Genomic DNA, 23044 nt, shown 5'->3' with positions numbered 1-23044 from the left:
GAAAATTAGTCTTCCTTTAAGTAGTATATGGCACGTAGAGGAAATGGACCACTAAACTTAAAATTTTCAGACAAAGCAAAGAACTTGAAAGTGCTTTTGTCTCGTAGGTTACACAAGAGAATATCCTCAAACTCTGCAGAACAGGAGCAGAGAGAGAGACAGACAAATGGTCAATTTAAGATTAAACAGGACTGACATCATTATGGGAATTTTTGGAGACTTCAGTCTGAACTATTAGACCCTCTGTGTCAGTGGAATAAGGTGCAAAATTATTGTGTGAAGATACTTGTTTAAAAACATACAGAACGAATATTAGATATCAAGAAGTGTCATTAAATCTTCATTTTTAGGGCAGTTGGTTTTTATTTTGTTTTTGGTTTTTCTCATTTCAACTCATGGAAGGTATCAGGAGTTATGGAGTAGAGGTGTTGAAAAAGCAGTCTTAAAATCAATGTACTTAGAGTCAAATCCTGCTTCTTCATTCATGCAATTTGATTGCACACTTGACTTCAATAGGACTACTCATGCATGCAATGCAAGTAGGCTTTGAACCTTTAAAAAAACAGTGAACTTTCTTGTGCAGATGTGGAGGCATCATGGAACCCTCCGGGTATTGTAACTTTTGGCCTTGGTAATTTCCTTCTATACGAGATAATATCCTCTGATTGTCAATAGTGTAGGGTTGAAGTTATTGTGTGTGTTATCTTTGAAGAATGTAAACCAAATGTAAACAATATCTCTCAGATTTCATCAACAGCAGGAGAGTATATACTTTAACCAGATGAATCTTCAACTGAATACTCCCTTAATTGTAAAAAGAAAAGGAGTACTTGGGGCACTAAGGTGCCCCAAGTACTCCTTTTCTTTTTGCAGATACCAGACTAACACGGCTGCTACTCTGAAACCTCCCTTAATTGTGTTATATTTAATATATGATATCTGGAAACCAGATACAAAAATCTGTTCTGTTAATAAATTGTATACTTCCATATTCTTAAAAGTAACAAATTACATATGGTCAAGAATTTCCTATTTAATTTGTTTTTAAATGCATAACTTAATTGTGAATTGAAGTATTTTTTCCAGACCAAAGGAATTAAGAATGACAGTGCTTTTAGCACTAGAGATATCTGGTAATTCAATATATTTCTTCTATCCTGAAGCCAGTATATGTCTTGTCAAAAGCTGGAGTTTCTATTCTTATTGTCATTTAAGGGACCAATCCTGCATTTGGTTACATAGACAGTCTTCCATGACACAACTAATTTACATGCAGGACAGGAGCAGAAAATACTCTTCTCAACAATTATACTAAGAGCAGGGACCTGATTGTGATCTCACTTCCACAAGTGTGTACGTGATGAGTTGCTCCACTGAAGTTACACCACTGTAAGATCAGATTAAGACCTTACGACTCATATGTAAGAGCTCCACTTTCTGTGCTTAGGATACAAGGACAACTGCTTACTTGCCCAGTTATAGTTTCACCTGCCCCAGTAAATTTCCACTCCTTTTTTTCTTACATGACTAACCCCATAAGGGTGTTGTCTGTCTTGAAGATGCGAAACTCATGCCAGAAAATTACATAACATGTGATGTCAATAGAAGTGCATAATAAAAAGAAAGAACTAAGTGAATTCTAGATTATGGCCCCAATCTTCAGCTAGGGTTGCCAACTTTGTAATATACAAAAACCGGACCTACAGCAGGAGGGTTGGAACCTTCCCTGCCCCGCCTTGTCCCCCTGCGGCCCTGCCTCTGCCCCACCCCTTCCTCCTGAGGACCCATCTCCTTTCGCTCCTCTTTCCCTCTCGCCACCGTCGCTTGCTGCTCTTCCCCTCTCTTCCCCCCTCCCCCGTGTGGGTCGGGAGGGACTCGCCTGCAGAGCTGGGGCTGGGAGCTGTAGCTGCCTGACACAGGTAGGAGGTGGCCCTGAGTGAGTAGGGGCTGGCACGGGTGATGACTCGGTGCCTCCCTGCCTGCAGTAACCAGACTTTGGGTGTCTGGTCAGTAGATCTGACCGGACACTGTCAAGTCCCCTTTATGACCAGACTTTCCAATCAACAACCAGACACCTCGACACCCTATCTTCAGCTCTTGCCAAAGAGCACTTGGCATGACTCACTGCAGGGAGGGTGAGTGAGACACACAGGTGGCTTTAAACCACCCTGCGCACATTTGCACACTTTGTTCTATGGCAGCTGGAGCTCACAGGGGCACAGAGATGACCAAGACATGCCCCTTGTTTACTTAACTACACCCTTGTGCCCACCTTGGGGAGCAGATTTGGTGCAGGAGACATTACCGCATATTGCCCTTTAGCCAATGACCCCCCTGTTATCCCAGGTCTGGATCAGCAATGACGCAATGCAAAGCTGATGTGGGGCCAGGTATGGCCCTCATGTTCCAGAGATCTTGCTATAACCAATGCCTAAGAGTAAAGGCCACTTACCTAAGTGCCTAAACATGGATTTGATTTTTCAGAGACTGAGTACCCAGCCTCCCCTTATTTTTTTAAAATCTCGGTCAATGTTATTTTGTTCTTACGACAATAGAGGGCAGCTTGTTTTGTGTAGGAGAGGAAGGTTGGTCTTGTGGTTAAGGAACCAAACTGGGCCGCAGGAGATCTGAGTTGAATTCCTGGCTTCGCCACCAGGCTTCCTTTGTGGCCTTGTGCAAGTTACTCAGTCTCTCTGGGCCTCTGGTCTCCAGCTGTAAAATGGGGGTAACATTAAGAGTGCCTTTCTCTGGCTTGTCTAGCGAGGGCAGGGGCTGCATCTTACAATGTGTGGGTAGGGCATGTAATGAAAAGGGGCCCAATCTCAGTTGAGGACTTTTGGCGTTACTATGATACAAAAAACAGTAATAATAAACAGAAAGAAAAAGGAACCGGGGATTTTGTTAAGTAAAACACATAGCGCCTACTAAAATGATTAAGCTTCAGCTGCAATTGCAACTAGTAGCTCTGCTCTCTAGGGGCCAGTCCCTTACTAGTGATGAGCACTTGTGACTTCCATTTGGCTCCAAGTGAACCATTCCCATAACTGGCATCCTTGATAACAGCACTGCAAAAAAATAGCTAACAAAGTACATGGGTGGTATCTTGGTTGGCCTTGCAGTTCTATTATCTGAATTCTACAATACTCTGTAATGCTCACAATGATATTAATAAGACCATCACCCTGTATTAAAAATAAAATCAATGTCCAAGTTAAATATAGGAAACAGGCAACCAGAGACATCCACTGTATCTGAATCAGAGAGGAATCAAGAAATAAATAGAGGGCCCCAAAGAAACTTGTGAGAACAAAACTGAACAACACCCAGGTTCCTAAGCAGGTCAGCCAGCCCATCTAAAATCAGTGGAGGAGTCACTGTTGCAGCGATAAGAACTGGCCCTTGCTAAAGAAGGGGTCACCCCCCTCCATATGTACCTGGATATCAGAATGAGAAGGCTGGAAAACCTAATCTACCGTTCTTATTTTGAGACAAAACCAAATGATCTCGGCTATTCTGCATATGAATTGCTCTCAACAGCAGTGCAGGGCAGACATTACCAGAAAACCAGTTCACCATCTCCAGGAAAATTCAGAATGGACATGCTTGAACAGAACTAAGGAAATTTCGCTTTCATGCCTCTGGCCCATATATATGTGAAGAGAAGTTTGTGACTCATTCTGAGGCCATGAACACATCCTGGTAATAATAGCAATGCCATACCATTCTGCACAACTCTGCTTTCTATTTAAACAAATGGCCAGATGATCAATATACCACATTCAGATACATATAACTGCCCTTCTAGGCACTGACTGATTAATTCTCCATGTGCTCAGCCTTGCTCTTCATCACACTTCCAGTGTACAACATTTATACAGGAACTGTTCAGCATTTCAGCATGTTGCATGCTATGACGTTATACAGCCAGTTTCACAAACAGGCATAGCCAGTGTTCCATATATTGTCTATAACTAGGAAGTCCAATAAATAATACCATTTGGGCAGTTTTACATGCAGATTGCAGATCGTAATGTAATCTGAACTGGACCTGCCATCCTGAACAGTGCTAGGGCAGCTGGTCATGCACAGCGGACAGCAGCAAGTCCATAGCAAACTGTGTGACTGAGAGTGTGCATAGCAGTGCCTATCAGCCTCAATCAGTGACAGCAACTGTCATCTCCACTGACGAATGCAGCACAGATGGCTCTGAAAAATAGCTAATTTAGTCCTCATGTTTATATGACAACCACCTATACCCTGCATTAAAAGTGATAAAAGGAAATACTTGTTTACATAATTTATAATTAACGCATGGAACTCATTGCTACAAGATACAATTGTAGTCAAGAGCTTAGTAGGATTGTGAAAAGAATTAGGTATTTGCATGAATAATGAGCTCATTCCAGTTAGCTCAGAAAGAATAAAAAACTTATAAGGTATGCAAACTGTCTTGGTTCATCAACAAAGCCATTAGCTGACAAAGATTAGGAAGATACTTCCCCTTTGGGCATCTTTCCATAATAATCTCAGTATGGGGTTTCTTGCACCTTCCTGTGCAGCACTGGGTACTGGCAACCATCAGCCATGGGATAATGGACTGAGGTGCCCATTGTTGGTTGGGTGTTATCTCTGAATGACACACATCTGGGTGGTGTAGCTGGGGAAAATAATGCTGCTGCATAAAGGTGTTTTTGTGAAAGGTTGTGGAAAATACAAGCAATGCATTATGTTCATACTGGCATGGATAGGTCACGCAATACAGGTGTGTTTTTACAATCTAACCCTCACAATTTTTATTAGTGTTTATTATGCCAGTGGTTCTCAACCTTTCCAGCTACTGTATCCCTTTCAGGAGTCTGATTTGTCTTGCATACCCCAAGTTTCACCTCACTTAAAAGCTACTTGCTTACAAAATCAGACATAAAAATACAAATGTGTCACAGCACATTATTACTGAAAAATTGCTTACTTTCTGATTTTGTCTGTATAAAATTTTTGTTTGTACTGACTTCACTAGTGCTTTTTATGTAGCTTGTTGTAAATCTAGGCAAATATCTAGATGAGTTGATGTACCTCGTGGAAGACCTCTGCATACCCCAGAGGTATGCGTACCCCTGGTTGAGAACCACTGTATCATGACTGGTCACATGGGCACATTCTGGCTTAAACTGCTGCCAAGAGTGTCTGATTAATATGTCATCACCTGTTACCTCCACAGCATGGAGCCTTTCAGCCAATTGTTTAGAAAAGAGCCCTTAATGACCTCTAGCACCTGCCTCCATCCACAGCTTCTCCGTATACAAACTGAAACAGACTCACACATGAGCAGCCAACCTCCCAATACACAGGTGCTACATTGTTCATGTTTTCCACAACCATCCATAAAATCTCTACGCTGTAGCTATTATTTTCCCCAGCCACACCGCCTACGGACATATATCAATCACCACACCCTGCAAAAGAGCTCTCAGTGAGGACCTCAGTTCTGCTAACATCAGAGCTGGCCAGGCTCTCCTGCACAAAACTGACTGCAAAACTTCCATATTATCTGCTGCCAATTAGTTGATTCAGCCAAGGAATTCTAATGTAGTTACTTCTGTGGTGGAGGTACTAACGCAGCCCCAGCACCAGATTTCTTGGGATTGTCGAACAAAACTGGATAGCCATTCCACAAGTAACATTTAATATACACACATCCCTCTTGCAGGGACACGCAAGCTACTTTGACTGCAGCACAAACCAGCCCCCACAAACCTACTATTTGTCAGATCACTGACAGCTACATTACATAGGAACTACACTTGTTAGTGTGCAACATCATTGCCAAGTATAGCCTCACAGTGCCATAGTGTGCGTGACAGGCATATAATGCTTAGTGTGCAAGTAGTAAAGCTGTTGGAAGATTGCCAGCAGTACTGAAATTCAGCAAAGAACAGAAAAAATAATTGCAATTTTTGTCTCACCAGCATTATTAACCAGCCAGTTTTGAGAAACTGCAAGGCTACTGCATTTTGCTAAAAGAGTATAATCACTGAGTCTGGGCTCTAATGATGTAATGCTGCTACTGGAATTGTTTGTGCTAGTGGATTCTGTGGGTGGAGTTCTGTGAATCTTATTCTGGATTGGTCTTGATAGTTTAGGGAACAGCCCAATTCTCCTGCTTGGGCAGCTGAATTACACTTCTTAGTCATTAGCTGTTTTTTCTTTTTCTTTCTGTTTTGCCTTTGTCCGTGTTAATACTCTTATTGAGTGTTCTGTTGCATGCGATGGTGCTATACAGCCAGTTTCATCAACGCAACAATTACACAAAATGGTCATCTTTGGACATGAACTAATGCCTTGGTACAACCGCCCTGGGACTCAGAATGCTCTTAGAGCCCTCATTCACAGTGTTCTCTGGTCAAACTGTCTGTTTCAACAAGAGCTACTTTTTGACCGTGTGTATGTATGACTGTGATGTTGCATACAACACTGAACCTGTGTCAGTGTTTAAAAGATAAAAGCAGAGGACTAGGCTAGCTTGAGCTCTATTCGTATTTCTGCCACTGATTCACTTTGGACAAGTCACTTGACGACTATTAGCCCGTTCCCCTCTCTGTAGTACAGGGACAGTAATACTTGCCCACCTTTCTAAATGGCTTTGAGATTTTCAGATGAAAGGGGCCATGCAAGTGCAAAGCACTATTAGTAATGTACTGCAAGCAACTTGTACTGCATACCGTGCATGGTAGTGGCAGCATGTTAATCAGCACAAACTAGCATATTGTGGGCACCTCCTGGCTGTGTAAATTGTATTCCCCCAAAGCACGTGGAACACCTGATACAGTTTCTACATGTTCACGGTGGTAGCACACAGCACTGTGCAGAACCTTTCCCTTTAGACTGAATGGTTCAGAGGCTAGCGCAATGGACTGGGAGCAAGAAGACCTGGGTTGTACTCTTGGCTCTGCCATTGATTTGGCCAGTCATTAAAACTCTCTGAGTCCATCTGCAAAATGGAGACAATATTAACAATGGAGGGGGGGAGGGAAACATTTACCCACCTTTGCAAAGTGTTTTGAGATCTATAGTTTAAAAGGGATCAGTACTGTTAATCATATCAGATTTTAAAATATATTTGCAGAATCAGAAAAATTGTACCTGTGCTCTCTTTAGTAGCATAGGCTACCTCAGGTAGTAGCAATTAATAAACAAGTTGCTGATGACAGTTAAATGTTTTTCTAATTATTTTTGCTGGATAATGTCATAACTACTTCTTTGCAGTGTTGTTGTAGCTGTTGGTCCCAGGATATGAAAGAGACAAGGTGGGCAAGATAATATTTTATTGGACCAATTTCTGGTGGTGGAAAGTACAAGCTTTCAAGCTACACAAGGCGCTTCTTCAGGAAGTTGAGGGTCTCAGCTAATTGCAAATTAGGACAGATTGTTAAGCAGAAGGGATAATGCATGTTGGAGGCAGTTACTTGAAATAAAGTGGGCAACTGTGGGTTAGATTGTTATGCATAAAGTGTTTGAAGCAGGCAATTAAGTGTAGCAGGCAGTTTGGTGCCTTACAAACTGTAGTAATGAGCCATAAAACCAGGGTCCCTGTCCAGTCCATGGTTTTTGATGTCTCATAGAGTTATGAACATAAGTTCCCAGGCTCGCCTTCTGAAGGTGTTATGCAGGTTTCCTTTGAGGACAAGTATTGAAAAATCAGATATGAAGTGACTGCTTTATGAAAAGTGTGTGCCCACAGATGATATGGGTTTTTTTCTTTTTCTGTGCGAGTTCATTCAAGAGCATAGTGATTGTCTGGTTTCACCCATATAAGTTGATATTGGGGAATTTGATGCACTGGATGAGGTACCTCACTATGTGCCTGCTGCCCTTAACTGCTTGCTTGAGTGTTGTGTGCCGGGAAAGTGATGGAGTTTGAAAGATGGTAGCCACCTCCTTCTCCCACTTTCTTAAAATTCATGGAATTTATTTATGTCCATTCCTACCTGCAATGCAGCTGTGGAAAGAATATGTTAATTGTGTTAACAGACTTGGACAGATTGTAGAAAACTGCTAAATATTGATTCCATTAAGGCTGAGTTTCAGATTAAAGTGAATTTCAATTGTACATGTAGTATTTTATGAAGTGATTTAAAAAAACAGAGGCATTGAAATTTTAAAACTGATGAGTACCATTTTAAACATTAAATTGAAGCTTATGATCATTGCATTCTATACTGAAGGGCAGCAGAAAAGTACACTTGAGAGAAAAATACATGATATGTTAATGGGAATGGTGTTTCCCTAAAATGTCTCTTAAGAAAAAGCATTGTTCCTTACTTTTCATGTACTTTTCCCTTATTTCCATGCAACAAAGGTGGTCACTCTAGACAGGAAACCAATTCTTAGGGCACATTGGGCAATTAATTTTCCCTCTCCTTTAGTTTATATTCTCTTTCAATTTCTAATGCACCTGTCAAAGTGTCAAGGCACAAAACAAGATAATCGAAAATGAGTTACTGTGGTCCAGGAATGGACTTTGTTTTTTGTTTTTTTTTTAAAACTCCCCTGTTTGGGTGAGTGTAACTCTAAGCGCTCTTTAATTAGTTTTCCACAAATATGCTGCAATAGTCATCTAACATTTGCTGTTAATATTTTTGCCATTGTTAACTAGAATAATCGTAGAAAGTGAACACAGGCAGAGAGAATTCATTTAAAACTTCAAACCAAAATTCACACAAATTTTAACTGAAGCATTTACCCAACTCTGCTTGCTACCGATTCCCCAAGCAGGCTTCAAAGAGATGATTAAAGTAAGACAGATTAGACTCTAGGAAAATATCCTCATATCAATCTTTAATACACTTCAAAATTGCATGCAGTGCTTGTACACTGTCTTTGAAGAATGAGACCTTTGATATAAATTATACAGTGTTTAACATCTCAGAGTCCTTTGGTAGAAACAGAACATGAAATTGATCTGAAACTGGCTGATGGCTGATCAGTCAGCACTGGGATAAAGCACATAGATCAGCAAGGCCTCTGCTCTGCTGTGCTGTGTGTTTTCATGGCCTGTCCAGAGGCTACTGAAATGAAAGGCTCTTAAATAAGCAGTGAATCCTTCTGATGTTCTGCCACACATCCCAAAGGACTAACATTACTTACATCCTGCACGTGTCATGGAGGCTGCATGAACCCACCCATTACTTCAAAGGAGCACAAGAGGTCCCCAGTGTCTGCTGCAGTAGCAAGGGCAGGAATGATCATGTGGTACGGCTGTTTTCTCAGGGTGAGGCAGTTCAGGTGACTGGGAGATAGTGAGAAATTGAATTCTCTATTCTAGAAAACAAATACAAACCCTTATTAATAGAATAAACCCCCCGGGATTGCCAAACACAATTCATCTGGCTGGACAAGAACCATGCAGCCTAAAGTAAGCATGCACAATAGTTACTAGCTTTTCCAGTTGTTGGCCAGCTAGTCCATTGACTGACATCACACGTGGCATCACCAACATGTACCCAAAGCTGGGCAGCAGCGAGAGCAGCTCACAAAAGCTATTCCTATGCAAGACGTGGAGCACCCAAGTAGGCTCTTGGATATAGGCAGGTGATGAGACTATACACAAACAAGCCCGCCCATGCACTCCTGGGGAAATGGCCTGAGTATGATCATACTAAAAACAGTGAACAGCTCTCAAATGGCAGCATTTTAATAGTGACCACTGTAAAACTGTTTGGGCCTAGCATCATGCCTCTGAAGTGTGGGGTCCATTTCTGGGCCTCATCACTGAAGTCAGTGACTCTCTGTGGAGCTCCTGCTCCCCTCTACGGGTAAGTTTGGCCTGGGAACACAGACAAGAAAAGTTCTAAGGGAGTGTGGGTTGGGGAAGGAGCAGACATGCTAAACAATGACCCAATACTTGAAATTTGCAACAATGGTCACATGCAGTCAGTTCTCGGTCCCACCTTTCCACTCCAATCAGCAGAAACTATATAATGTGTCTCACACCCACACAATATGCATTCTGCCAGCTGCCAGACATAAAACCAACACATCTGTGCAGGATACAACACAGTACAATGGGAACACAGCCCCTCTGCAAGCATGTACTCAAAACTTATTGTCTGTCCACTCAGTATACTGTATATTTTGTTCAAAGGGTGAAAGTGACAATATTATGCTGAGTGACCCGAATAAGACTAGCTAAGGAGACTATATTTTCTTGCTGTGTGGTTTAGTACTGTTTCTGCTGTGTTGGAGCATCCTGCCTGTCCAGCATCTGTCAAATGTATTCGGGAGTTTACCATTCTTATGATGGAAGCCATGTGCAGCTGTTGTAAGTGTTCCAGATGGGTACATTCCAAAACATGTCTCTGCTTGTGGAGAGTGTCTGTATACTGAAGCATTTACAATGAGTGTATTCAAAATCTGCTATATAGTTCTGACTCCCCCAGCTGTATCATGACAGCAGAGCTTAGCTGGAATGGTCTATGGTTGAACATGTGTTGCTGATTTAATGATCAGTGCATGCATGAAGTAGGACCAGCCATCAGTACAATCCCCTCATGATCAACGTCAACTACTCCCATAAACCTGCATGCTTGTGCATATCCTTCCATCTATATAATGTATGGGGTATGTTTGATTTTCTGTATTGCATAATCACAATGTTCTGTTCCTTTATATTCACTTGGCTCTTTTTCTCTGTCTACTCCCCTTTTATGTAACTTAGGACCACTTCCCCGCAAAAGTTACTCTCATTTTCTTTCCCTCTTTCACCTGTCATCCCTGTGCAGCAACTGCATTCTTTGAAGGGAGGAAGCAGATATACTTAAGGATATCTTGCATTTCATAGGGAATGCACATGGTACGCAGGGCAGCACACAATTGTGTTTCGTATGACAAACCCGATACAGTATGTTACAAAGTGTGGAAGTAAAAGAAAGTGAAAGAAGGCAATAAATAAAAATACCATACCCAAATGAGGTAAGACAGAACAAGGCAGAGAATCTGAAGACTGATTAAAAAAAGAAGAAAAAGGCACACGTAGAACAGTTAGTGCCAACACAGTCGATTCAAGAAAATATATAAGTAGTACCATGCCAAGAAACAAGTGTATTACAAATTCCTTGGAGATCACAGATTCAGTCTTGGGGAACAATTTTCAGAAGTGCCTATGTCACTGAGGGTATGTCTACACTACGAAATTAGGTCAAATTTATAGAAGTCGTTTTTTTTAGAAATCGTTTTTATATAGTCGATTGTGTGTCCCCACAGAAAATGCTCTAAATGCATTAAGTGCATTAACTCGGCGGAGTGCTTCCACAGTACCGAGGCTAGCGTCGACTTCCGGAGCGTTGCACTGTGGGTAGCTATCCCACAGTTCCCGCAGTCACTGCTGCCCATTGGAATTCTGGGTTGAGATCCCAATGCCTGATGGGGCAAAAACATTGTCGTGGGAGGTTCTGGATACATGTCATCATGCCCTCTGTGAAAGCAACAGCAGACAATCATTTCGCGCCTTTTTTCCTGAGTTACCTGTGCAGACGCCATACCACGGCAAGCATGGAGCCCGCTCAGCTCACTGTCACCATGTCTCCTGGGTGCTGGTAGACGTGGTACTGCATTGCTACACAGCAGCAGCAACCCATTGCCTTGTGGCAGCAGACGGTACAATAGGCCTTAAAACCATCCTCATCATGTCCGAGGTGCTCCTGGCCGCCTCGGTAAGGTCGGTCAGGAGCGCCTAGGCAGATATGGGTGCAGGGACTAAATCAGGAGTGACTCGACCAGGTCATTCTCTTTAGTCCTGTAGGCAGTCCTATTGTACCACCTTCTGCCGAGTAGGCAGGAGATGAGGGTGGCTAGCAGTCCTCTGCACCGTCTGCTGCCAGCCAAAGATGTAAAAGATAGATGGAGTGAATCAAAACAAGAAATAGACCAGATTTGTTTGGTATTCATTTGCTCCCCCTTCCTTCCTCCCTCCGTGAAGTCCTGCCTGAAATACCAGAGGGAGGGATAGCTTAGTGGGTTGAGCATTGGCCTGCTAAACCCAGGGTTTTGAGCTCAATCCTTGAGGGGGCCATTCTGTGTGACAGTTGTTTTTGTTTCTCCTTGATGTAAAGCCAGCCCCTTTGTTGATTTTAATTCCCTGTAAGCCAACCCTGTAAGCCATGTCATCAGTCGCCCCTCCCTCCGTCAGAGCAACGGCAGACAATTGTTCCGCGCCTTTTTTCTGTGCAGACGCCATACCACGGCAAGCATGGAGGCCGGTCAGCTCACTTTGGCAATTAGGAGCACATTAAACACCATGCGCATTATCCAGCAGTATATGCAGCACCAGAACCTGGCAAAGCAAAACCGGGCGAGTAGGCAACTTCAGCACGGTGACGAGAGTGATGAGGACATGGATACAGACTTCTCTCAAAGCATGGGCCCTGGCAATGCGGGCATCATGGTGCTAACGGGGCAGATTCATGCCGTGGAACGCCGATTCTGGGCCCGGGAAAGAAGCACAGACTGGTGGGACCGCATAGTGTTGCAGGTCTGGGACGATTCCCAATGGCTGCGAAACTTTCGCATGCGTAAGGGCACTTTCGTGGAACTTTGTGACTTGCTTTCCCCTGGCCTGAGGCGCATGAATACCAAGATGAGAGCAGCCCTCACAGTTGAGAAGCGAATGGCAATAGCCCTGTGGAAGCTTGCAATGCCAGACAGCTACCAGTCAGTTGGGAATCAATTTGGAGTGGGCAAATCTACTGTGGGGGCTGCCGTGATGCAAGTAGCAAATGCAATCAAAGATCTGCTGATACCCAGGGTAGTGACCCTGGGAAATGTGCAGGTCATAGTGGATGGCTTTGCTGCAATGGGATTCCCTAACTGTGGTGGGGCCATAGACGGAACCCATATCCCTATCTTGGCACCAGAGCACCAAGCCGGCGAGTACATAAACAGCAAGGGGTACTTTTCAATAGTGCTGCAAGCACTGGTGGATCACAAGGGACATTTCACCAACATCAGCGTGGGATGGCCGGGAAAGGTACATGATGCTCGCATCTTCAGGAACTCTTGTCTGTTTCAAAAGCTGCAGGAATGGACTTTCTTCCCAGACTAGAAAATAACCGTTGGGGATGTTGAAATGCCTATAGTTATCCTTGGGGACCCAGCCTACCCCTTAATGCCACGGCTCATGAAGCCGTACACAGGCAGGCTGGACAGTGGTCAGGAGCTGTTCAACTACAGGCTGAGCAAGTGCAGAATGGTGGTAGAATGTGCATTTGGACGTTTAAAAGCGCGCTGGCGCAGTTTACTGACTCAGTTAGACCTCAGCGAAACCAATATTCCCACTGTTATTACTGCTTGCTGTGCGCACCACAATATCTGTGAGAGTAAGGGGGAGACATTTATGGCGGGGTGGGAGGTTGAGGCAAATCACCTGGCTGCTGATTACGCACAGCCAGATACCAGGGCAGTTAGAAGAGCACAGGAGGGTGCGGTGTGCATCAGATAAGCTTTGAAAACCAGTTTCATGACTGGCCAGGCTACGGTGTGAAAGTTCTGTTTGTTTCTCCATGATGAAACCTCCCGCCCCTTGGTTCACTCTACTTCCCTGTAAGCTAACCACCCTCCCCTCCTCCCTTCGATCACCGCTTGCAGAGGCAATAAAGTCATTGTTGCTTCACATTCATGCATTCTTTATTAATTCACCACACAAATAGGGGGATAACTGCCAACGTGGCCTGGGAGGGGTGGTGGAGGAGAGAAGCACCAGGAGGGGTGGTGGAGGAGGGAAGGACAAGGCCACACAGCACTTGAAAAGTTTAAAACTTTAAAACTTATTGAATGCCAGCCTTCTGTTGCTTGGGCAATCCTCTGGGGTGTAGTGGCTGGGTGGCCAGAGGCCCCCCCACTGCTTTGTTGGACGTCTGGGTGAGGAGGCTGTGGAACTTGGGGAGGAGGGCGGTTGGTTACACAGGGGATGTAGTGGCGGTCTGTGCTCCTGCTGCCTTTCCTGCAGCCCAACCATACACTGGAGCATATTGGTTTGATCCTCCAGCAGCCTCAGCATTGAATCCTGCCTCCTCTCATCATGCTGCCTCCACCTTTCAGCTTCAGCCCTCTCTTCAGCCCGCCACTTACTCTCCTCAGCCCACCACCTCTCCTCCTGGTCATTTTGTGCTTTCCTGCAGTCTGACATTGTCTGCCTCCACGCATTTGTCTGTGCTCTGTCAGTGTGGGAGGACAGCATGAGCTCAGAGAACATTTCATCACAAGTGCGTTTTTTTCGCCTTCTAATCTTCACTAGCCTCTGGGAAGGAGAAGATCCTGTGATCCTTGAAACACATGTAGCTGGTGGAGAGAAAAAAAGGGACAGTGGTATTTAAAAAGACACATTTTATAGAACAGTGGGTACACTCTTCACGGTAAACCTTGCTGTTAACATTACATACATAGCACATGTGCTTTCGTTCCAAGGTCGCATTTTGCCTCCCCCCCACCACGTGGCTAGCCCCTCTGCCCTCCCCACTCCCCATGGCTAACAGTGGGGAACATTTCTGTTCAGCTACAGGCAAACAGCCCAGCAGGAAGGGGCACCTCTGCATGTCCCCTTAAGAAAAGCACCCTATTTCAACCAGGTGACCATGAATTCTATCACTCTCCTGAGGATAACACAGAGAGATAAAGAATGACATTGTTTGAATGTCAGCAAACATACACTGCAATGCTTTGTTCTACAATGATTCCCTAGTACGTACTACTGGCCTGGTGTGGTAAAGTGTCCTACCATGGTGGACGGAATAAGGCTGCCCTCCCCAGAAACCTTTTGCAAAGGCTTTGGGAGTACATCCAGGAGAGCCGCAAATGCCAGGGCAAATTAATCATTAAACATGCTTGCTTTTAAACCATGTATACTATTTTAAAAGGTACACTCACCGGAGGTCCCTTCTCCACCTGGCGGGTCTGGGAGGCAGCCTTGGATGAGTTTGGGGGGTACTGGCTCCAGGTCCAGGGTGAGAAACAGTTCCTGGCTGTTGGGAAAACCGGTCTCTCCGCTTGCTTACTGTGAGCTATCTACAACCTCATCATCATCATCATCTTCCTCGTCCCCAAAACCTGCTTCCGTATTGCCTCCATCTCCATTTAAGGAGTGAAACAACACGGCTGGGGTAGTGGTGGCTGAACCCCCTAAAATGGCATGCAGCTCGTCATAGAAGCAGCATGTTTGGGGCTCTGAGCCGGAGCGGCCGTTTGCCTCTCTGGTTTTCTGGTAGGCTTGCCTCAGCTCCTTAAGTTTCACGCGGCACTGCTTCGGGTCCCTGTTATGGCCTCTGTCCTTCATGCCCTGGGAGATTTTGACAAATGTTTTGGCATTTCGAAAACTGGAACGGAGTTCTGATAGCATGGATTCCTCTCCGCATACAGCGATCAAATCCCGTACCTCCCGTTCGGTCCATGCTGGAGCTCTTTTGCGATTCTGGGACTCCATCATGGTCATCTCTGCTGATGAGTTCTGCGTGGTCACCTCTGCCGATGAGCTCTACACTCACCTGCAGCTTGCCATGCTGGCCAAACAGGAAATTGAAATTCAAAAGTTTGCGGGCCTTTTCCTGTCTACCTGGCCAGTGCATCTGAGTTGAGAGTGCTGTCCAGAGCGGTCACAATGGAACACTCTGGGATAGCTCCCGGAAGCCAATACCGTCTAATTGCGTCCACAATACCCCAATTCGACCCAGCAAGGCCGATTTCAGTGATAATCCCCTTGTCAGGGGTGGAGTAAGGAAATCGATTTTAAGAGCCCTTTAAGTCGAAAAAAAGGGCTTCGTCGTGTGGACGGGTGCAGGGTTAAATCGATTTAACACTGCTAAATTCGACCTCAACTCCTAGTGTAGACCAGGGCTTAGGGACTCAAGTCCCATTTTCAAAAGTGACTTAAGCCTTAGAAGCCTAAGACTCCTTGAAAGTTAACAGGACTGAGGCTCCTATGTGCCTAAGTCACTTCTTAAAATGAAACTTAGACTCATAAGTCACTTAGACACTGAAAATATTGCCCTTAGTCTCTATTTATTTTTAACATGATAAAACTGACCATTTTATGATATTCAAGTGAGAGTTCAATCCAACCATTAAAAGCCAAATGGTTCTTTAAGTATTATTCTTTAATTCTAGTGTGCAAGGTAAGGACGGTGGGGTGGAATACGGCAAGGGAATGTGGGAGTGAGGAGAGGGGTATGGGGTACTGGGGAAGGAGGATGAGATGGGGAAGAAAAGAGGATAGGGGAATCGCGGGGGCAAGTGGGAGCCCGGCATCTCCCTGGCAGCAGCTGGGGCTCTCCTGTTAAGGAGGCCCATCAAACTGGAGCCAAAAATCAGACACCTGGCAACACTAGCTGGATCCCCTGGGCTGAGCCCCAACCACTTTCGCCTGGATCCCCGGCAGAGACCCATTGCCTTTGCACCTGGAACCCCCTTGCCCCCATGACCCCTGGTGCATCTGGATCTCCCACTGAGCCGCCCGCACCCAGCTTGCTCCACACAAAGAACTCTCACCCCACACCTGGATCCCCCCACCCTAATCCCCTCCACACTTGGATCCTGCTGGGCTGAGCCTACCCACCCAAACCTGGTGCACCTGGTGCAGAGGGGAAGGGCCCCTGGGTGTTTCTGGGGCAGGCCCGGCCCTTGCACTGTGTCAGGGTCAGGTGCAGCCTCCCTGTCGAGTCTCTGTACTGGTGGTGGCTTCAGGGTGATCTCCCACCTCAATGCAGCCAGTGGCCTGTGCGTCCCCACTGCCATACTGGAGCCACGTTTATTTATTGACAAAATTGCAATGCATATTGTGTGCAAAATTTTTATTTTTTTGGCGCAGAATTCCCTCAGGAGTGTATAGGGTATGAAAGGTACTTTAGACAGCAAATTCTCAAAAACAAAACGTATGAAATAACCTCAATCTCTCAATAGTCTTGGCAATATTCACATATATTTATAATTCATAATCTCCAAATTATTAATTTTTGAACTGCCACTTCTAGTCTTTACTTCTGTTTAATGCATATTACTTAATGTGATGTGGCTTAGCCATTTTGCTAGAGAAAAGAACAAGATATTTCTACATATTTTATCTAGGTATAACACTTACAACCAGTGATGAGCTGCCAAAATCTTAACAAAGGGTTCCCTCCTCACCCCACGAGGGGGTCGTTGCCCACCCTCGCCCCCTGGGACTCCTGCCCCATCCAACCCCCTGCGTTCCTTGACACCCCCCCCAGGACCCCTGCCCTATCCACCCCCCTCTCCTGTCCCCTGACTGCCCCTAGAACCAGGCAGGAGGGTCTCGTGGGCCACCGTAGTGGGTGCCTACCCCACCCCGCCCCTAAGAGCCAGAGGCACCTGCCGGGGGGGCAAGGTGGGGAGTCCCGGAGGTGCTTACCTGGGGCAGCTCCCAGGAAGCATCCAGCAGGTCCCTCAGGCTCCTAGGGGTGGGGGAGCGTAACTAGGGGGGGAGCAGGGGGAGCGGCCGCTCCCGCACTGATCACATCAAAAGTGGTGCCTTAGGCACTGACTCCCTGGGTGCTCCAGGGCTGGAGCACCCAAGGGGAAAATTTGGTGGGTGCAGAGCACCCACCAGCAGCTCCCCACCCCGCGCCCAGCCCCAGATCGCCTCATCTCCACTCCGCCTCCGCCCCTGAACGCGCCACCCCGCTCTGCTTCTCCGCCCCTTCCCCCGGCTTCCCGCGAATCAGCTGTTTAGCGGGAAGCCTGGGAGGGCTGAGAAGCAGGCGGTGGCTTCGCACTCAGGCCAAGGGTGGCGGAGGTGAGCTGGGGCAGGGAGAGATTCCCCTGCATGCCCCCCTCCACCCCCGAGTTACCTGCTGTGGCGCGGGCGGCCCTCCTCGTGCCCCTCCCCCCCACCCCAGCTCACCTCCGCCTCCCTGGGCCTGAGCGGGAAGCTGCGGCCTGCTTCTCAGCCTGCCCCAGCTTCCCGCGCAAACAGCTGATTCGCGGGAAGCCTGTGGGGGCAGAGAAGCAGAGCGGGGCAGCACGTTCAGGGGAGGAGGCGGAGGCGGAGCAGAGGTGAGCTGGGGCTGGGGGTGGGGCGGAGAGCTGCACCCACCCGCCAAATTTTCCCCTTGGGTGCACCAGGGCTGGAGCACCCCTGGAGTCGGCGCCTAAGGCGCCACTTTTGACCGGTTAAATTTAGAAGCCCTTTTAGAACCGGTTGTCCCTCGCGGAACAACCGGTTCTAAAAGGGCTTCTAAATTGAACAACCGATTCTAGCGAACCAGCTCCAACTCACCACTGCTTACAATCTATTAAGGTTCTCTCATGTGCCAAAGACTTTTTATAATACAAATTCAAATGAAAATGTACACTCTAAAAATATAAAATTTGAATGTATCACAAATGTATACCAATTTTTCTTGGCTGTGGGGGATAAAATAAAATTTGAAAATATGAATTTTGCAATTCCATATCCATAGTTACTTATAGCTAGTATTAACTGGCCAAAAATAAATTAGCAAAGGCTAATTCATTTTCACTGCCCAAGAAATGATCCAAGGAAGAATGTATGTAGTTGCTTATGTAGGAGAGTATTGAAAAATCTATATGGGTCCCATTGTTCTCCATCTACTAAAAACTGACTGGACATGTCATTATGGTGACCTGCTGACCATGGCTGTTTATGCTCTTAACAGCAAGTGTCAGGCAAGTCTGAGCTTGAAGCATCAAACTTTGTTTATAAAGAATTTATCGTGCAAACTTGGTATAAAGCCAAAGAAATACCTATGAAGATTTGTTTATTTGTTTTTTAAACACTGGTCAACTCATTTCACAGTCTGATCTAAATTAATAAGAAAATATACATTAAGAAATGTAACTTTAGGATACTGTATAGCAAAGCACTCTAACTGCTTTTTTGGAGAGTTTTCATGCAGACTAAAACAAGTTATGTTTGGAAAAAACTTCTCACTTGTAAAGTAAATCCACAGCCACCTGGTTCCAGTCCTATGCCAAAGCCCATATAGTTGCTATTGATGAAAGAACTGGCATTGCCTTGAGCATTGACAACAGTGAAGTAAACTGTGTCACTTCCTACTGGTAACAAGTTTCCTTTATTATAGTTGTCACTGACTCTAAAACAGCGAACATAAAAATCATTAGCGTGCAACAAAAAACATTATTTTATGGCCCAATTTAAATTGCATCTTAAGGTGTTGCTCACCTTACTCCTACAATTAATCCTAGTTGAAGTCAATGGGAATATTCCTATAAGTATGATGAGCAGCATTTGGCCCTGAATTTTTTGGGGTGGGTTTTGTTTATTAAAACAAAGGGCCAGATTCTGGTCTCTACTTGTATAATCTGGATTAACTCCAAAGACAGTAGAGTATAACGAAGATCAGAATCTGCCTGCAAAGGGACATCATGTAAAATTCAACTGATATCATTGAAAGATAAGGCCCAGGAAGGATCCAAAGTCTGTAGTCCTTTTATGACCAGGTAATGCCTAGATCAATAAGTGGTTTCTATTGTATATCATATGTTTGGTTAAGTACAAACATAGTCCTGCCAACAAATTTAAGTAAACACCCTTATCTAAAGTACACAAAAGCAGGCTAGCACGCGTTGGTACTTAAAAAAAAAAATCACATTTAGAAATACTCTGTTCTCTTGAATTTTGAGAGCTGTCATAAGAGTCTTTCACGCAGTTCATGCAGGTCATTACTTTAAGAAATATATTTAAAATATCCTTTAAAACCACCCGCAATCCCCTGGCTTTGCTATCAACTAATGGAATTATTTCTCACACATTTCAACTAGAAAGAGGGACATAACAGGGTTATCCCCTTGTCCCTCCTTTTTAATGTCTCACTTGAACCACTGGCAATAGACATATGTCAGCACTCAGCTATTGAAGGTGTAACTATAAAGAGGAAAAAAATACAAAATCAGTTTATATGCTGATGACATTTTTGTACTATTGAAGAATCCATCCTCATCTATCCCATCATTATTGAATCTAAGTTGACATTTTTTGAAAGATCTCTGGTTTTTGCATGAACTGGAATAAATCACAAGCAATGAAAATATCCAAAGACCAGCTCCTTCTCAGTTTCAGCATTTTCCATTTCAAATATACAAGGCAATATGCAAGGTGCTAATATCTGTCCTAATCGTCCCAAAATTGTTTTTAGAAATATGAACTATATATAGAAAGAAGTTTCTAAGGATGTAGAGAGGTGGTGTCTCCTCCCACTATACTTTCTAGGGAGAATAGAAATAGCCAAAATTGATATCTGCCCAAGAATGACTTGTGTCATTAGTCTATTGCCTTTCAAGGTCTCTCTTTTGCTCTTTCCTCAAATAAATAGGCAAGACCATTAAAAAATCCTGGGCAACTGGAAGTAGGGGGTTCCCAGATTTGTTTCTATATTATCTAGCATTCTAAATGCATCCCGTTGTAAAGTGGTTCCCTTCCAGCAGCTCTCTGCATACACACCAACGTGGTTGGAGATTGACAAAAGCTTAGCTATGCCATTTGATTCCCTCTCTCCTTTTATATACTGTAGGAGGCTACCCACACCGTTAAGTAAAAATCCAGTCTTTGCCTCTACATGGGGTATTTTGCAACTTGTTAAGATGATTACAGCATCTGATCTTTCTAATTCTCTTCTCATACCACTATGAGCTACCCCATGCCTCAGGATCAAGACCAATGGCACATTTAAGACAACTTGGATAGAAAAAGGATTAACAAAAATTAAAGATACAATACAAGATGATAGACTGGCCTCCTTCAATTACATTGTGTCACAAATATCAGATACTTCTGCCTCACAGTTCATTCTTTCAGTGGCTAGGCTCAAGAATTCATGAAAAGATAGGGGACAATTGGTCTGTTTCAACTCTCTCATCTCTAGAACATGTTAAGAAATAGGGAAACAAAAGTCACTTTGTAGGAATTACTTATAGTGCTCTGCATTACCCTCAATCTTGGTGTCAAACAAACATGGGAAAGAAAACTTAGCCTTACCCTCACAACAGAAACCTGGCAGGATCTCTGGCTTCATGTGAGAAATACTTCAAGTTCTTTATCCTTGCAATTCTTCCAGAAAAAGATATTGAACAGCTACGACTAGACTCCCGAACATTTGTTTAAGGCCATGTCTACACAACACAGTTTTGTCGACAAGTCAGCTTTCGTTGACAAAACAGTGGTGGAGTACACACTGAAATGCTCCTCCCACCGATGTAAATCCCCTGCTGTGCCGACATGATAAAACCACCCCGAGAAGAGGCGTAGGGCTTATGTCAGTGTAGTTAGGGTGACATAGACACTATGCAGACACTACATTCTTTACATTGGCTGTTGGCTATCACTCTTGTCAATTTGGAGCCGTGAAATTGACAAGAAAGCTAGCTCCCAGTTCCCTAGGCGGGCCTCTGCTGGGTCATTGCCCCAAGCCGGGCTACTGTCCTGGGGTCCCAACTTCCCCCCACACACACACACCCCAGAGCTCTGCTGCCAACCGGGAGAACGGCAGCCAGCCGGGAGAATGGCAGCCAACTGGACTCCAGGTGTGGATCTCCCCACTGGAGGCGAGAAGCTCCAGGTGTGAGGGCAGCTGGGCTGCTAGTGGGGAGATGCGCAGAGCTGAGAGCCCTGGCTCTCAGTACCCCACAGTGCCCCTCTTCAGTCAGTGGAAGTGCTCCTGGTGAGGACGCGCACCACCAACAGAAGGAGGGTAGTGCAGACATCAGCCACTGCAGTAATTAATGCCATGGCTGTAAGTTGACCTAACATGGGTCAACTTAGGCTACATCTACACTACAATCTAAGGGCTAGTCTACACTGGCCATGTTAAAGCGTGGCCATAGCAGCGCTTTAACGTGGCTGTGTAGTCGCGGCAGAGCACTGGGAAAGCCAGCGCTTTTAAAAAACCACCTCCACGAGGGGCTCCCAGCACTGGGGCACGGTCTACACTGGCACTTTACAGCGCTGAAACTTGCTGCACTCAGGGGGGTGTTTTTTCACACCCCTGAGCGAGAAAGTTGCAGCGCTGTAAATTGCCAGTGTAGACCAGCCCTTAGGCTAGATTTGCAACACACAGTGAATGTTGGCGATGCAAACAGTCACATGCCAATCATTCACACATCCTCTATACCTGTCAAAAAATGCATGTGGCCTGGAACACAATATTCAGTGCTCTCTCAAAAACTTAAAGTGTTGTTATCTTTCCTTCCCCAAGCTTGTGTATTTTATGGGTGCTGGATGAGTTGGTATTACATTGCAGTAGCTATTTTAATGGCCAAAAGAGTTATTTTGAGAAAATGTAAAACTGAAATTCCTCCCTCGTACACAGACTGATTTAGTGAGTTCTCTACGACTGCATTAATGGAAAAAATGACTCTGTCTAATAGAAACATTTTTGGGGGGAGGGGGCAAAGGAGGATGTCTGGTCACACATGAAACTATTGCATAATTTTGCAGTTTAGTATATATTAGTCCCTGATACTCATAGGTTATGTTCTCAACAACTGGAGAAGCGTATCGGCTGCCACTGAACATGGTGCGAGGAACGCCAGGAGCTGGGAGTCCTGGTGCCAGAGGTGAAGAATACAGATCACACTATCATCACTCCGAGAGCCAGAACCATGCTGGAGGGGACCCTGAAGGATGCCATCCGCTGCCAATATGTGAAAAACCTGAAACAGAAGCCAGATCAGGGCAAAGCATTCGAGGTGACGTGCAAGTGGGACGCCAGCAACCACTTCCTCCCTGGGAGCAGTTTCACCCAATTTGCCAAGTGGAGGTTCATCCACAGGGCCCAGCTCAACTGCGTCCCACTGAATGGAGCCGTCCGCCATGGGAATCGGGACAAGCGATGCAGGAAGTGCAGCTACGCCAACAAGATGCTACCCCACGTCCTGTGTAGCTGCAAGCCCCTTTCGAGAGCTCGGCAGCTGCAACACAACACCATCCAAGATTGCCTGGCCAGAGCCATCACACCACCCTTGGGGAAGGTTACCATAAAATCCGCCATCCCCAGAACTGACAGCC

The 23044-nt window shown here is 45.1% G+C and overlaps 1 pseudogene; it reads right to left on the bottom strand.

Moving 5' to 3' along the window:
• Positions 1 to 9081: 9081 nt before the first annotated feature.
• Positions 9082 to 23044, bottom strand: part of LOC140916994 (glutathione hydrolase-like YwrD proenzyme) — a 35579-nt pseudogene continuing 21616 nt past the window's right edge.

Source organism: Lepidochelys kempii, chromosome 9 (genome assembly GCF_965140285.1).
Source record: "Lepidochelys kempii isolate rLepKem1 chromosome 9, rLepKem1.hap1, whole genome shotgun sequence".
NCBI classification, from domain to species: domain Eukaryota; kingdom Metazoa; phylum Chordata; order Testudines; family Cheloniidae; genus Lepidochelys; species Lepidochelys kempii.
This window is presented reverse-complemented; position numbering and strand designations above follow the sequence as displayed.